This window comes from Triticum dicoccoides, chromosome 5A, assembly GCF_002162155.2.
Source record: "Triticum dicoccoides isolate Atlit2015 ecotype Zavitan chromosome 5A, WEW_v2.0, whole genome shotgun sequence".
NCBI lineage: Eukaryota > Viridiplantae > Streptophyta > Magnoliopsida > Poales > Poaceae > Triticum > Triticum dicoccoides.
In genome coordinates this window covers 6,165,066-6,181,428 of record NC_041388.1, presented here as the reverse complement: position 1 = coordinate 6,181,428, position 16,363 = coordinate 6,165,066, and the positions used below count along the sequence as shown (strand labels likewise).

Below are 16,363 nucleotides of genomic sequence, written 5' to 3'. Positions count from 1 at the left end.
CGGCTTCGTGCCGCTGCGCGGCCGCGTTAATCAGCTGCTGTATGCGCCGGGTCATGTGGGGCAGTTCTTCGGCCTCCAAGCCGCCCAACTCGTCCACGGCCGCCTAGGCGGCACGCAGGTTTTCGAGCGGAGTGGCGTAGACGGGGCGGTCGACTCCCAGCGTGTCGGCGATGACGGCGCCGCGTTGCTTGACGACGCCGGCCCGGCTGGGCCCAGCCGGAGCCGGCGTGCCGAAAGCGGCGCGGTCAGCTTCGCGCTGGTAGGCCTCGGTGAGGCGTCTCACGGAAGCCAGCCGCCGGCCCTCCGCGAGGAGGGCGAGGTGGCGTGCCTCCAGTGCTTCATCGTCGGCATCAGCCGGGAGGGGGACGGACAAGTCATGGGCCGCCGCGTGCGGGGCGTCGTGGGCGCTCTCATCGGCCGGGCCGCCGTGGCCGATGACCATCACCTCGGTGGTGACAGTATCGCAGTCATCGGTCCGAGGGAGCGGGTCGTTGTAGATTGCGACGTTGGTGGGGAAGGTGTCGAAGGAGGCCGTGTCGGAGTCGACAGGCATCGGGTCGGTGGAGCCAACCGACTCCAGTTCCGCAGCGGGCTCGCTGGAGACATGGAGCTGGCCGAGGAGGTTGGCGAGGTGATCGGTGCCCGCATGGGAGGCACGCTCGTCGGAGATGCGGGTTTCGTCGAGAAGATCGGCGAGGCTGCTCGCCGCGCAGGTGTCGGTGACGCCTTGCAGCGCGTCTGGCAAGCGCCATCGGGTGTGCCGGGCTGGCTACGCTCGCGGGGGGGGAAGAGGGTTCCCGTCCAGAATAGGTCTCCGGACGACGATGCACCTGGCCCCATGGTGGGCGCCAAATGTCGGGTGGTAGGTGCGCCATATGCCAACGGGTGGCTTATCATTGTGGGAGCCAGTAAGACATCGCCGGTGCCTGGAAACGGGATGAGGCGAAGACATGCACGCCGGCGGATCTTACCCAGCTTCGGGGCTCTCCGTGGAGATAACACCCCTACTGCTGCTCTGCGGGGTCTCCGCATGATCACTAAAACGGACAAGTAGCTACACAATGCTCCTTGAGCTGCTCGGGTGGGAGGAGGAAGAAGGGCACGGCTAGCCTGCTTCCTCTCCTCGTATGGTGTCTAAAACTAGCTTTGGGGTCCAACCCTTTGCATGGGTGCCCCGGGGGGTTTATATAGGCCTACCCCCCAGGGGTACAATGGTAATCCGACTGGGCGCGGGGCCCAGCCGTCTATGACTGCTCTCGCCGGCTTCTGCGTCGGCTGCTGGGAGCCGCCGACTGGTGGGCCCCGCCGGCTGCCGGCTCTGTGGTCGACAGGCAGGCCCCACTGGTCGGAGCCTGGTCGGTGGCTGGTTACTGTCGCTTTATCCTGATGACGCAGGCTTGGTCTTGGTGAGCATGGCTACAGTACCGCCGCCCGGTGGGCGATTACTGTAGCCTCACCGTGTCTTGTCTCCTTAATGGGGCGCCTCCTTCGAGGAGGGTAGCAAGCCGGCTGCGGGAAGCCGGCTCTCTCTTGGGCCGACTGGGGGAGGCATGGCCGCCTTCGGGGCCTCTCTGCCCGAAGGGACCCACCGCCCGTGGGCTACGCTGGTAGTTCATTGCAGATGGCGTCAGTGTCGACATGGCAACAGTGCCGCGCCGGACGGGTCATGGCCACCCGTACGGCGCACTGTGCCAGTCATGCCCCGGGATTCGAGGGCGGCGGGTTTCACTGTAACCACACCCCGTCTCATCACCGTTAGGTTGGTGCAAACTTCGAGGGTACGGTGTTGACCTCTTTATGGGAGCCGGCTTCTTGGAATCGGCCTTCTCGTGGCCGGCTTCGTGAAGCCGGCCCTCCCATGAATTTCTTCATAAGGGCTAAAGTCGGGCCGCCTCCCGAAAGCCGGCCTGGATAACAGCCGGCGGGGGAAAGGCGGCCCCATGTCTTCGATTCTTGAGAGCCGGACGGGCCTTGTAATTTTTTCAGAAGGACCAAAGGAAACCGGCTAGGCTACCCATGGCTATTTACTCCGTCGTATATTCTCCAGTTCAGCTGCCATCTCATCCAACGTATTAGCCATTGTATTGCTGGGGCCAACTACGGAACACGAGGGCACATCCGGCAACTGCAACAACTTTTGATGTGTAAGTACACGGAAAGATCAGAAGAAATATATTTATTAAAGATCGGGATGGATATGCTTTCTTTTGGTAAGCTAAGTTATAAAACGTTTTGTTTAAATTGCTCTTCACAAGACGTGCAAACCAACAGGAAAAGGATGTAATATATACCATGTGAAAAGGACGTAAATATTCAAAAATAATAATCATTTCCAGGAATAAAAAAATCTATATAGACTAGATGGTAAAATATAACGCATTGAAACAGCTGAACATATTGGTTGTGTCTTTGCTGCCTAAACACCAACTCCATGAAGATGGACTTGCTTGCAGTGCTACCACCTCCGAGAGGTATTGAGGACAACTGTCCGCAGGCAACATTTCCACAACCCTAATCAAAGGACGCTCGGACCACAAGTACAACAAAGGTTGTAACCGATGTTGGCCCATAAGAAGTTGAACATAGTTGGAAACCACATTTGGAAATCACATTTGGACCACCAGTACAACCCGGTGCAAGGGGAAGTTCGGATATGGTTGATGCAAAGATTAGTCAATTTCTTTTTCTCAAAACAGGTTTTTGCCCCGCTTTATATACTATAAAGTAACAACAAAACAAAGTACACAGCCGGACAATACAAGATGGTGAGGTAGTCCTCATACTACGCTAATAGCAGGATAACTAGATAACGCAGAACGCAAGCGACTACACTATCGAAAGAAAACATAGGAAGAACTGAGTATAACGCCATGCAACGGGCTAAAACACCTAAGCTCGACGACAACGCCATCAAGAGGAAGAATGGTCCTAAGCGTCGGCGGTGCCGAGTCTAGGAGGGACAAAGGTCTTCACCTGGAGCCGTGATGCAGAGAGGAGTCCACAATGACGGCTTTAGGAAGAGAGCGGCACCCGCAAGCGTCGTCTTGTCGAGACAGAATGCAGAGCTTTCGCTCGGCAGCTCCCCCGTGCTACCACTAGGTCTCCAGGACAAGCGCGGCACAACTAGATCCCTATGTATGGATAAGGGCGGTGCAACTGCCAAAGATAGATAGCGCACCTGAGCCACCTGCCTCACACACAACTAAGAGGGAAAGCCACAACCACCGCCATGGCGCCTGCCAGAGAGACAACCACCATCCAAAGCCGCCGTTTTGGCATCCATTTCCGAGACACCACCAATCGTCCATATCACGGTGCATCAACCATAGAAGAAAGAGTACAAGGTGTCTCCTTTCACTCCTAACCTGGCATCAATCACGGAATCCGGGTCGACACCTTCACGCTAAGAAGCATTCACGCCTGTGTCCCCAACTAGTCCCGATGGACTAGGGGAGACATAACCCGCTGACTACAGACAGCCGTTGCTGGGCAAGCTCACACGACGCCATGTTGATGTCTGTCAACGCCGATTTGCCCGAAAGGGGAGTGGTGTTCCAACCAACACCATCAACCACCGCACCGTGAGGAGCGGGACTTATCACCCGCAGGAGTCCAATCTCACCTACCTGGAGCAACCGTATCGACTGCCTCAGGCCCAATTTCGGCCCACCCGAGTGCGGGCCAAAGGGTAGAGCCACCGCCGGCATGGCTCTGTCCCAGAAGATGGAAGACCGCCGCCACCCTGTGTGCCGCGTGCCGGAGCAGCGCCGCTCGCGCCGCCATACCACCAGATGCCCGCACCGCCATCTCCTGCCAGTACCCACGCCGCGGCGACCGGGCACCGTCGGGCCACCACCACCGGCATCATCAGCCAACCAAGTGTAGGCCGCAGCCGCCGGCCCGCGCCACCCAACGAACTGCTAGGTCCAGATCTCCACCGAGCCACCATGGGGGCGCACCCAACCAAGCCAGACCACATGGCACCCACCCCCGCTGCACGCCTACCAGCCGACACGCAGACTCAACACCACTGCACGCCAGCGGCCACCACCATGTGTCGCACCAAGCACGACGTCCTCGCTGGGCCATGCCCTGCACCGCGAACCCTCCACGAGAAAGCGGCGACGAGGAGGGGCTGAGGGAAGGGGGCTTGTGTGGGTGGTGGCTAGGGTTCGCCCGGCCTCTCATGGGTGAGGCGCGGGACGACCGAAGGTTTTTTTTCCACGTTATCCGCGACCCTCTTTTTCCACTCGGCTTTCAAGGGAGAGGCATACTAAAAAACACTATCGGTCCCTGCGCCACAGTTCTTTGTTCCTCCTCCAGCCCCACCACTCCCACTCTGCAGCACCACATCTCTCCATCACAAGCTTGGTTTTCCTCCGCCAGAGCATTGCCACCTGCGCCTCCCTCCCTCTCCCCTCTCCCATCACCGTCTCCGGCAACCACTGCTGCGGCCTCCAATAGTGTCAAGTTGGGACGTTGCTGTTTGTTTTTTCGCGTGGATCGGCAATGCTCTATGGCACACAATGAGATGCACAGACACAGTTGATTCCTTTTCCAGCCCGTTGCTATTGCACGGGCCTTCTGCTTTATTAATAGCAACCAAGTTATAATTGTTAGATGTGTATAGCCTTTTCGGTTTATCCCCATTATACACATGTATATGTACAGGCCTTTGGCCCTTCTCTGCAAGTAGTTGCCCATTCCTAACATGGTATCAGATGCTTAGGTTCCTCTCCCGCTCCCGCACGCTCGCAGCTCCGTGCCTTGCTCCCTCGTCGCCGGCCTCCATCTACCTCGTCGCCTGCGCTGGCCACCTCCTCCCTCGCCCCCGGCCTGCGCTCGGCCGCGCAGCCCCGCCCCGAGCTCGGCCACGCCCCACTCCCCTGTCGTCGCTGTCCCGGGCCGCCCCAAGCGCGGCCGCGGCCTACCGTCGTCGCCTCGCGCCTCCCCGTGCTGCCCCGCGCCCGGTTGCCGCCGCCCCGCGCCTTCTCGTGCTCGGCCGCGGCCGGCCATCGTCTCCTCGCGCCTCCCCGTGCCCTGCCGCCCCTGGCCACCTGCTGCAGCCGGTGCTGCCCAGGGCCGGCCCTTCTACGCTCGCCCTTCCCCACCCTGCTTCCTCCATCGGGGCTGGATCGAGCCAGCGCGAGCCCGATCCCGATCTGGATCGGGGTCTACTATAGCAGTTGACCAAAAAATTGAGAGCTCATCATGTCTTCTTCGGGCTATGTCGATGTTCCTAGGTGCTAGGTGATCTTCGATGGCACCAACTATGCCGAGTTTGCGGAGTTTATGTGTATCCATATGCGTGGTCTCCTTCTGTTGGATGTTCTCTCTGGCGAGGTCCCCTGTCCTCCTTGCTCTGTTGCTCCTGTGGCTCCTACCCCGCCAGCACCGCCGGCTCTTGCTGCTGACGCTTCTCAGGCCGATTGAGATGCCGCCAAGGCTCTCGATGATGTTGCAGTTGATGCTTATGATCAGTAGATGTCAGCTTACTCGGATGCCCTGTCTGCCTATCGTGATGATCTGTCTGCTTGCACTCAGTGGTGCAATGATGATGCTCGTGCTGCTGCTGTTCTTACTGCGAGTGTCCTTCCTCGGTTCGCCTCGGAGTTCATTGGACTTGGCGCAGTTGCAGCGATGTGGTCTTATCTCTGTCAGCGCTATCAGCCCTCTGGTGATGCTCTCTACCTATCCGTGGTGCGTCAGGAGCATGCACTCCAGCAAGGTGATTCCTCTGTTGATGAGTTCTATTCACAGTGCTCTGCCATCTAGCGTCAGCTTGACTCTCTTCGGACCGTCGTTTGTGGAACTTGTCGTTGCTGTCAGACTACACGGTTCAATTTGGAGTTTCAGCGGGTTCACGAGTTCTTATCTCGTCTCCGCTCTGAGTTCGAGCCTCTCCGTGCTCGCCTGCTTGCTCGTGGTCGTGTTCCTATCTCGGAGGTACTTGCTGAGCTTCGTGCTGAAGAGACCCGCCTTCGCTCTGCTGGGTTACTTGTGGTTCCATTAGTGTTGGCCGCCCGAGCTCCTATGCCACCTACTCGCCTCATCGCTCCACCGCTCCTGCCTACTCCTTCAGGGGGGTGGGTCATCCTTCTTATGCTGAGAGGGGCCGGTCGCGCCGTGACACCTTCTATGGCTACTGCTCTCGGCCAGGTCATCCAGAGTCTGATTGCTGTGAGAAGAAGCGAGACCAGAAGCGCTCCTCTTCCAGTGGGACTCTTGGATCCTCCTTGACCCCGTCACTCACTGACCAGGACATTATGAGGCTCAAGCGTCTCTTGGCTTCTTCAGGCTCTTCGTCGACAGGTTCCGCTGCTGCTGTGACTGCAGCCACTTCTCCACCACCGCAGGCATCTACGCAGTCAGGTACATCTTCGTGGGTTCTGGATTCTGGAGCCTCCTTTCATATGTCTTCTGATTCTTCTATGTTGTCTTCTCTCCGACCTCTTGATTCGCCTGTTAATGTTCTTAGCGCTGATGGCACACTTCTTCCTATTGCTAGTCGTGGTCTTCTTTCCACTCCATCTTTTTCTGTTCCTAGTGTTTCACATGTTCCTCGCCTCACCATGAAACTTTTTTCCGCTGCCCAATTTACTGATTTTGGTTGTCGTGTCATTCTTGTTACCGAATCTTGGTCCATTCAGGATCGTCGCAGCAAGGCTTTGGTTGGTGCTGGCCCCCGGCGCCGTGAGTCAGAGGGCCTTTGGGAGGTTGACTGGCTTTGTGTTCCTTCCGCTGCCACCACTTCTGCCAGCTCCCATGCTCTTGCTGCCTCTTCGTCTGCGTCCTTCCAGCAGTGGCATCATCGCCTTGGTCACATATGTGGCTCTCGCTTGTCCTTTTTAGTTCATCAGGGCCTCTTAGGGTCTGTATCTGGAGATGTTTCTTTACATTGTAATGGCTGCAGACTTTGGCAAACAGATCCAGTTACGTTATCCTACCAGTGAGTCGGTATCTCAGCGTCCTTTTGACTTAGTTCATTCTGATGTATGGGGTCCTGCCCCCTTTGATTCGAAAGGTGGTCACCGCTACTATATCTTGTTGATGATTTCTCTCGCTACACTTGGCTCTATTTCATGAAATCTCGTAGCGAGGTTCTCTCTATATACAAACGTTTTGCTGCCATGGTTCACACTCAGTTTTCCACGACCATTCGTACTTTTTGTGCTGACTCGGCTGGTGAGTTTATTGAAGGAAATATGCCCTAGAGGCAATAATAAAGTTATTATTTATTTCCTTATATCATGGTAAATGTTTATTATTCATGCTAGAATTGTATTAACCGGAAACATAATACATGTGTGAACACATAGACAAACAGAGTGTCACTAGTATGCCTCTACTTGACTAGCTCGTTGATCAAAGATGGTTATGTTTCCTAAACCATAGACATGAGTTGTCATTTGATTAATGGGATCACATCATTAGGAGAATGATGTGATTGACTTGACCCATTCCGTTAGCATAGCACTTGATCGTTTAGTTTGTTGCTATTGCTTTCTTCATGACTTATACATGTTCCTATGACTATGAGATTATGCAACTCCCATTTACCGGAGGAGTACTTTGTGTGCCACCAAACATCACAGCGTAACTGGGTGATTATAAAGGTGCTCTACAGGTGTCTCCGAAGGTACTTGTTGGGTTGGCATATTTCAAGATTAGGATTTGTCACTCCGATTGTCGGAGAGGTATCTCTGGGCCCTCTCAGTAATGCACATCACTTAAGCCTTGCAAGCATTGCAACTAATGAGTTAGTTGCAGGATGATGTATTACGAAACGAGTAAAGAGACTTACCGGTAACGAGATTGAACTAGGTATTGAGATACCGACGATCGAATCTCGGGCAAGTAACATACCGATGACAAAGGGAACAACGTATGTTGTTATGCGGTCTGACCGATAAAGATCTTCGTAGAATATGTGGGAACCAATATGAGTATCCAGGTTCCGCTATTGGTTATTGACCGGAGACGTGTCTTGGTCATGTCTACATTGTTCTCAAACCCGTAGGGTCTGCACGCTTAAGGTTTCGATGACAGTTATATTATGAGTTTATGAGTTTTGATGTACTGAAGGAGTTTGGAGTCCCGGATGAGATCGGGGACATGACGAGGAGTCTCGAAATGGTTGAGACGTAAAGATCGATATATTGGATGACTATATTCGGACATCGGAAAGGTTTTGAGTTATTCGGGTATTTTTCGGAGTACCGGAGAGTTACGGAAATACGCATTGGGCCTTATTGGGCCATACGGGAAAGAAGGAAAAGGGCCTCAAGGGTGGCCGCACCCCTCCCGTTGGTCTGGTCCGAATTGGACTAGCGAAAGGGGGTGCCCCCTTCCTTCCTTCTCCTTTTCCCTTCCTCTTTTCCTATTCCATATGGGAGGTGGAATCCTACTAGGACTAGGTAGTCCTAGTAGGACTCCACACTTGGCGGACCCCTCCTAGGGTCGGCCTCCTCCTCCCTTGCTCCTTTATATACGGGTGCAGGGGGCACCCCAAAGACACAACAATTGATCCTTGAGATCTATTAGCCGTGTGCGGTGCCCTCCTCCACCATAATCCTCGGTAATATTGTAGCGGTGCTTAGGCGAAGCCTTGCGACGGTAGAACATCAAGATCGTCACCACGCCGTCGTGCTGACGGAACTCTTCCCCGACATTCTACTGCATCGGAGTCCGGGGATCATCATCGAGCTGAACCTGTGCTAGAACTCGAAGGTGCTTTAGTTTTGGTGCTTGATCGGTCGGGACATGAAGACGTACGACTACATCAACCACGTTGTGCTAACGCTTCCACTTCCGGTCTATGAGGGTACATAGACAACACTCTCCCCTCTCGTTACTATGCATCACCATGATCTTGCGTGTGCATAGGATTTTTTTTGAAATTACTATGTTCCCCAACAGTGGTATCAGAGCCTAGGTTTTATGCGTTGATGTTGTGCACGAGTAGAACAGAAGTGAGTTGTGGGCGATATAAGTCATACTGCTTACCAGCATGTCATACTTTGGTTCGTCGGTATTGTTGGATGAAGCGGCCCGGACCGACATTACGCGTACGCTTACACGAGACTGGTTCTACCGACGTGCTTTGCACACAGGTGGCTGGTGATGAAGCTATGTTCCTAGGGTAGGGGCATGGACCTGTCCTAAGAGCCCTACCCAAGGACATCCCTAGAAGAAGTCACCCTTCAATCAACTTGAAGGTATCCCACTCGACGGATTCAAAACACTCGACCAGGAAGCTACCACTCGACCGCAAAGCCAACCACTCGACTGACAGGAGATCTAAAGTCACTCTGTAAGCAAACGGTCGGCCATTAAGTAGTCTTTATGGTCATTATAGCACTTTATTAGGGACGTTACCAGTAACGCCCAGTCTTAATGTATTTTAGCCCTGCATTACTGAGGGCCGAAGGGGTCTGGCAAACTCTATATAAGCCACCCCCCTCCTCAGTAGCAAGGGTTCGCACCCCTGGAATTCATACACACATAATCCAATCGACCGCCTCCGGGCACCGAGACGTAGGGCTGTTACTTCCTCCACGAAGGGCCTGAACTCGTACATACTGGTGTGTTTACAACTTCTCCATAACTGAGATCTAGCCTCTCCATACATACCCCCCTACATCACTGTCAGAGTTAGAACCACGACAGTTGGCGCCCACCGTGGGGCAGGAGTCTTAGCACCTAGTTGGAGAAGTTGCGATTTTTCCGATCCCTTTGATCATGTTTTCGTGCGGAGATTTGGTGGAGGGCCGCGAGATCCGTCTCGGCGCGCTCACGTTCATCGCCGACGACTCCGCTTGGCTTCAGGAGGCTCCACTCGACATCGACGCGCTCCCCGTCTGCGGTGTGACGCACTTCCGCGCATGTGTTCGTGGCGTCCTCCTGCGACAGCCGTCGACCCAGTATCGGTCGGCTCCCGTGTCATCTTCCCACCCTGTCTCCCCCCGGCGCAAGCGCTCCGGTTGGTCGAGACTTCAGAGGTGGGTGAGGCATGTCGTGGCTCGCCGGTCGGCAGCCCCACAAGTCGCGGCAATCGAGCCCGACGAATCCCTCTACAGCCTGTTCGACCTGTCGACTGGCTCCGCGAAGACCGCATCCGAGTGCGACAGCAGCAACCCAGCGGCTGAGGTTCTGGCGGTCGATGGAACACACAGTCCTCTCGGTTTCCCTCGCGCCGATGGAGGCGCGGGTGGAGGCGACCCGTCGCATCCCCACGATGAGTATCTCCCCGAACCTCTCACGTCATTGCAGTGAGAGGAGCTTCGCCGCCGGAACATGGATGCACTCTACACTCCTATCATCGGAGAAACCCCCGAGGCCCAGGCGTTGGAGGACGCGCGCTTGGCTAACTTGGCCGAGCGCACTCGACTGGAGAATCTCCAGTGAATACTTGACGAGCAAGCGCGTCAGCGAGCTCCCGAGTCCAGTCGACGTCAGCTCTTCCCACCTACGCAGGTATATCGAACCCCAGTTCAGAATTTGGCAGCCGCGGCCCGTATAGCAGAATCGATTCAGCCCTCCCAGTCGGAGGCTGGCAGGGGCTTGTTGCAAATCAGAGCGTTGCTCCGGGCAGCGGGAAACCAGAATTCCGCTGTTTCTCAGTTGCGGAATAGGATCCACAGTCGATCCGTTGCAATGGATACAGTCCAGTCGGCTCACAGCCCAATATCGCCCCCGAGGCGTGAGGGGCGCGGAGACCGGAACAATCAGTACAGAAGAAATGAGCAGTATGATCACCGATTCGATCGTGATGATCGGCGTCGAGTGCCAACCCCTCCCCCGCGGAGTGGGTCATATGCGCCTCGGCAGCGGGATGACAGACGCCCTCATAGTGTTGGGCGGAGGGTTCCAGTCGACCCCAGGGACCCGGGCTTTGATGCGAGATCCATCCTCGTTCAGGGTCTGGTTGACAGGAACAGAGCTCACCGAGAAGGCCACGACAGAGATGCGCCTGCCAACAGTAGAGTACATGTTTCAGGGCCAGAGTGTTTCAGTCGAGCCATCAGAGCCGCAGTGATTCCTCCAAACTTCAGGTTGGCGACTGGAGTCAGCAAGTTCATCGGTGAGTCTAAGCCTGACACTTGGCTCGAAGATTACCGAGTGGCTGTCCAGATTGGCGGTGGCAATGATGAGGTAGCTATGAAGCATTTGCCTCTCATGTTGGAGGGCTCAGCCAGAGCGTGGCTGAATCAGTTAGCACCCAGCAGCATCTACACTTGGGAGGGCCTCTCCCGAGTGTTTGTCACAACCTTTGAAGGAACATGCAAGCGACCTGCAGGCCTTACAGAATTGCGGTCTTGCGTGCAGAAACCGAATGAAACTCTGAGGGATTACATCCAGAGGTGGACCACATTGCATCACACAGTTGAGAATGTACCAGATCATCAATCGGTTTGTGCCTTTAAAGAAGGCGTTAAGTACAGAGAATTGAATCTGAAGTTCGGTCGAACTGGAGAGATGTCTCTGAATCGGATGATGGAGATTGCCACCAAATACGCTAATGGTGAAGACGAAGATCACCTCCGGAGTGGCAAGCACAAGGCAGTCGCCCAAGAAGCCGGAGGAAATTCCAGTCGGAAACAGAAGCGGAAGGCCGAGCCAGCCGCCCCTGGGGAGGCCCTGGCCGTAACCCAGGGAAAATTCAAGGGAAAACCCAAGGGGCCCTGGAACCCCAAGAAAGTTAAGGATCAAGATGGAAATGATGTTTTGGATCTGCCATGTCACATCCACACCAAGAAAGATGAAGAGGGTAATCTTATTTACCCAAAACATACCACTCGACAGTGCCGACTCCTGATCCAGCAGTTTCAGGGCAAGCAGTCCAAAGACAAGGAAAAAGAGTCAGACAAAGTTGAGGACAAAGAAGATAGTGATGATGGATACCCCCAAGTCAATTCCACCCTGATGATTTTTGCTGATGTCGAAAGCAAAAGTCGACTGAAAGTCATTAACCGTGAGGTGAATATGGTTGCTCCGGCAACACCCAGTTACCTGAAATGGTCTCAGACTGCCATCACATTCGACCAGTCTGATCACCCTACGCACATTCCCACCCCTGGGAGGCAAGCTTTGGTGGTCGACCCAGTTGTCGAAGGCACTCGACTGACCAAATTCCTGATGGATGGTGGCAGTGGCCTGAACATATTGTATGCAGAAACATTGAAAGGGATGGGCATTCCGATGTCCAGGCTCAGTACCAGTAACATGAGCTTCCACGGAGTCATCCCTGGGAAGAAAGCCGAATCACTCGGCCAGATTGCTCTTGATGTGGCTTTCAGTGATTCAAAGAATTACGCAAGGAAAAGTTGACATTCGAGGTTGTGGACTTCCAAAGTGCTTATCATGCCATTTTGGGAAGGCCAGCTTATGCACGCTTCATGGCTCGACCGTGTTATGTGTATCTCAAACTGAAGATGCCTGGCCCCAGAGGTGTGATCACTGTTATAGGCAATCGAAAGAAAGCATAAGAGTGTTTTCAGAAAGGCTCAAAGATTGCTGATGCTCAGATGGCAGTGGTCGAGCTGCAAGAGTACCAGAAGACTGCCGATCCGAGTGAATTGCTACGAGCCAAGAAGCCTGCTTCAGAATCAGCTTTTCAGTCGTCCGGAGAAACAAAGCCAGCCCACATTCACCCGACCGACCCCAATGCTGCCCCGACTCACATCTCAACGACGCTCGACTCCAAATAGGAAGAAGAGCTCATCCAGTTCCTCCGTGAGAACCGGGACACCTTCGCATGGAAGCCCTCTGACATGCCTGGAGTTCCCAGGGAGCTGGCTGAGCACCGTCTACGAGTCGACCCAAAATTTAAGCCTGTGAAAGAATATCTTCGACGGTCCGCCGTCCAGAAGAGGAAAGCTATTGGCGAGGAGGTAGCTCGGCTCTTAGCAGCGGAGTTCATCCGAGAGATTTACCACTCCGAGTGGCTCGCCAATGTTGTCATGGTCCCCAAGAAGGACAAGTCACTTCGCATGTGCATTGATTTTAAACATATCAATCGGGCCTGCTCGAAAGATCATTTTCCTCTCCCTCGCATCGACCAGATAGTCGAATCAACCGCGGGGTGCGAGCGGTTGTCTTTTCTGGACGCCTATTCCGGGTACCATCAGATCCATCTGTATGGACCCGACGAGATCAAAACAGCTTTCATCACTCCATTCGGATGCTTCTGTTATGTCACCATGCCATTCGGCCTCAAGAATGCCGGAGCCACGTTCATGAGGATGATTCAGAAGTGTTTACTCACCCAAATCAGTCGGAATGCGGAGGCATACATGGACGATATTATGGTTAAGTCACGGAAAGGTTCCAACCTGCGGACTGACCTTGCTGAAACCTTTGCAAACCTCAGGAGGTATGATATCAAGCTCAATCCATCAAAGTGCACATTCGGAGTTCCAGGTGGAAAGTTACTCGGTTTTCTCGTTTCCGAACGGGGAATCGACGCCAATCCTGAAAAAGTCGGTGCCATACTCCGGATGAAGCGCCCTATACGTGTGCACGATGTCCAGAAGCTTACAGGTTGCTTGGCCGCTCTAAGTCGATTCGTTTCTCGTCTCGGTGAAAAGGCGTTGCCCCTTTACCGACTGATGAAGAAGTCTGACAAGTTCGAGTGGAATCCAGAAGCTGATGCACCATTTGCAGAGCTCAAAGCTCTGCTCTCCACCCAGCCGGTGCTTGCTGCCCCAATCAGTAAAGAGCCTCTGCTGCTTTACATTGCGGCCACGGGATAAGTTGTCAGTACAGTACTTACGATCGAGCGGGAAGAAGAAGGAAAGGCCTTCAGAGTTCAGCGCCCAGTATATTATGTGTCTGAAGTTTTGACCCCTTCAAAACAAAGATATCCTCATTACCAAAAGCTTGTATATGGGATTTATATGACCACGAAGAAGGTTGCTCATTACTTCTCTGACCACTCCATTACAGTCGTCAGCGACGCCCCACTGTCAGAGATTCTACACAATAGGGATGTGACTGGTTGAGTGGCAAAGTGGGCGATTGAACTCCTTCCCCTGGATATCAAATTTGAAGCAAAGAAGGCTATCAAGTCCCAAGCAATCGCAGATTTCGTCGCCGAGTGGATTGAACAGCAACTTCCGACTCAAATTCACTCGGAGCACTGGACCATGTTCTTCGATGGATCTAAGATGCTAAATGGTTCCGGTGCTGGGGTAGTATTAGTCTCCCCCGAGGAGATAAGCTCAGATACGTTCTGCAGATTCACTTCGATTCCTCCAATAATGAAGCAGAATATGAAGCACTTTTGTATGGGTTGCGCATGGCCATTTCACTCGGCGTCCGTCGCCTCATGGTCTATGGCGACTCAGATTTGGTGGTAAATCAGGTGATGAACGAGGTGATGAAGGAGTGGGACGTCAGAAGTCCGGCAATGACTGGTTATTGTAATGTAGTGAGAAAGTTAGAAAAGAAATTCGAGGGGTTAGAGCTTCATCACATCCCCCGACTGAAAAATCAAGCGGCTGATGATTTGGCAAAGATAGGCTCCAAGAGAGAAGCCATTCCCAGCAACGTGTTCCTGGAGCACATCCACTCACCGTCAGTCCAAGAAGATCCTTTTACAGAAGAAGCCCCGCAGCCGAAAAGTGCCACTGATCCGACTGAAGTCGAAGTTCCTGCTATGGTCGACCTAATCATGGAAGTCTTGGCAATCACTCCCGACTGGACAATACCGTACATCGTGTATATCCTGAGGAAAGAACTCCCGGAGGACGAGGAAGAGGCTCGACAGATCGTCCGTCGATCCAAAGCCTTCACAGTCATAAAGGGACAGTTGTATAGAGAAAGCGCGACTGGAATCGGTCAGAAGTGCATAACACCAGAAGAAGGTCAGATAATCCTTGATGATATCCACTCGCGGACCTGTGGTCACCATGCGTCTTCTCGGACCATTGTGGCTAAAGCATACCGAGCGGGATTTTACTGGCCAAGAGCAAATGAAATGGCGAAGGAGATAGTCGACAAGTGTGGAGGGTGCCAGTTCTACTCCAACATGTCACACAAGCCTGCATCAGCCCTGAAGACCATTCCACTCATCTGGCCCTTCGCTGTTTGGGGACTGGACATGGTTGGCCCGTTGAGAACAGGCAGGAGCGGCTTCACTCATGTGCTTGTGGCGGTCGACAAGTTTACCAAATGGATTGAAGCTAGACCTATCAAGAATCTTGACGCCTGCACTGCTATCAACTTCATCAGGGAGTTAACATTCAGATATGGAGTCCCGCATAGCATCATCACTGACAATGGATCAAACTTTGATTCGGACAAATTCAGAGCTTTTTGCGCCTCACAAGGCACACGAGTTGACTACGCATCGGTCGCCCATCCCCAGTCGAGTGGACAAGCTGAAAGGGCAAATGGTCTGAAGCCTCGACTGATGCTGATCTCCAGCACGTGGCAAGTGCTTGGGTCGACGAGCTCCCGTCAGTTCTGTGGGGATTGAGGACCACCCCGAACCGGTCGACTGGAAGAACTCCATTCTTTCTGGTTTATGGAGCCGAAGCAGTTCTGCTGAGTGATCTTCTTCACAACGCTCCCCAAGTTGAACTTTATACCGAAGATGAAGCAGAACAAGCCCGGCAAGACGCAATCGACCTCTTAGAAGAAGAGAGGGAAATGGCCATGATCAGATCGACCATTTATCATCAAGACTTACATCGATTCCACGCCAGGAATGTGAAGAGTCGAGCCTTCCAAGAAGGAGATTTGGTCCTCCGAGTGGATCAACAGAAACCACACAAGCTTGCTCCTACTTGGGAAAGCCCCTTCATCGTCACCAGAGTCCTCCACAATGGAGCGTATCACCTCTACAATGTTGATCGCCAGATTGACGAGCCGCGAGCTTGGAATGCGGAACTGCTCCGCCCCTTTTACACTTGAGTTCTCTCTCGGATAAGATGTAATAAGAAAAACTTCTGCAGTTCATTTTTATCAAAGACAAGAGTGTCCCAATAATTGCTGTCACTTTTGTTTGCGTACGAAATCCCCCAGTGGGTGACTTAGCTGCGAATCCGTTTCGGCTAAGTTTGTGAAAAAAACTCCTACCGAGTGGTGAGCCGGACTCCCACTCGGGGGCTTAGCTGCAGCCCAGTGCTCGCCTAAGTGTTTAAAATTCCTACCAAGTGGAGAGCAAACCTCCCACTCGGGGGCTTAGCTGTAGCCCAGTGCTCGCCTAAGTGTTTAAAAACCCTACCGAGTGGAGAGCAAACCTCCCACTCGGGGGCTTAGCTGCAGCCCAGTGCTCGCCTAAGTGTTTAAAAACCCTACCGAGTGGAGAGCAAACCTCCCACTCGGGGGCTTAGCTGCAGCCCAGTGCTTGCCTAAG

At 53.7% G+C, this 16,363-nt stretch overlaps 1 pseudogene; it reads right to left on the bottom strand.

Annotated features, from left to right (window-relative positions):
- LOC119297373 overlaps nucleotides 1–3,807 on the bottom strand; it is a 16,891-nt pseudogene extending 13,084 nt beyond the window's left edge.
- Nucleotides 3,808–16,363: the final 12,556 nt, after the last annotated feature.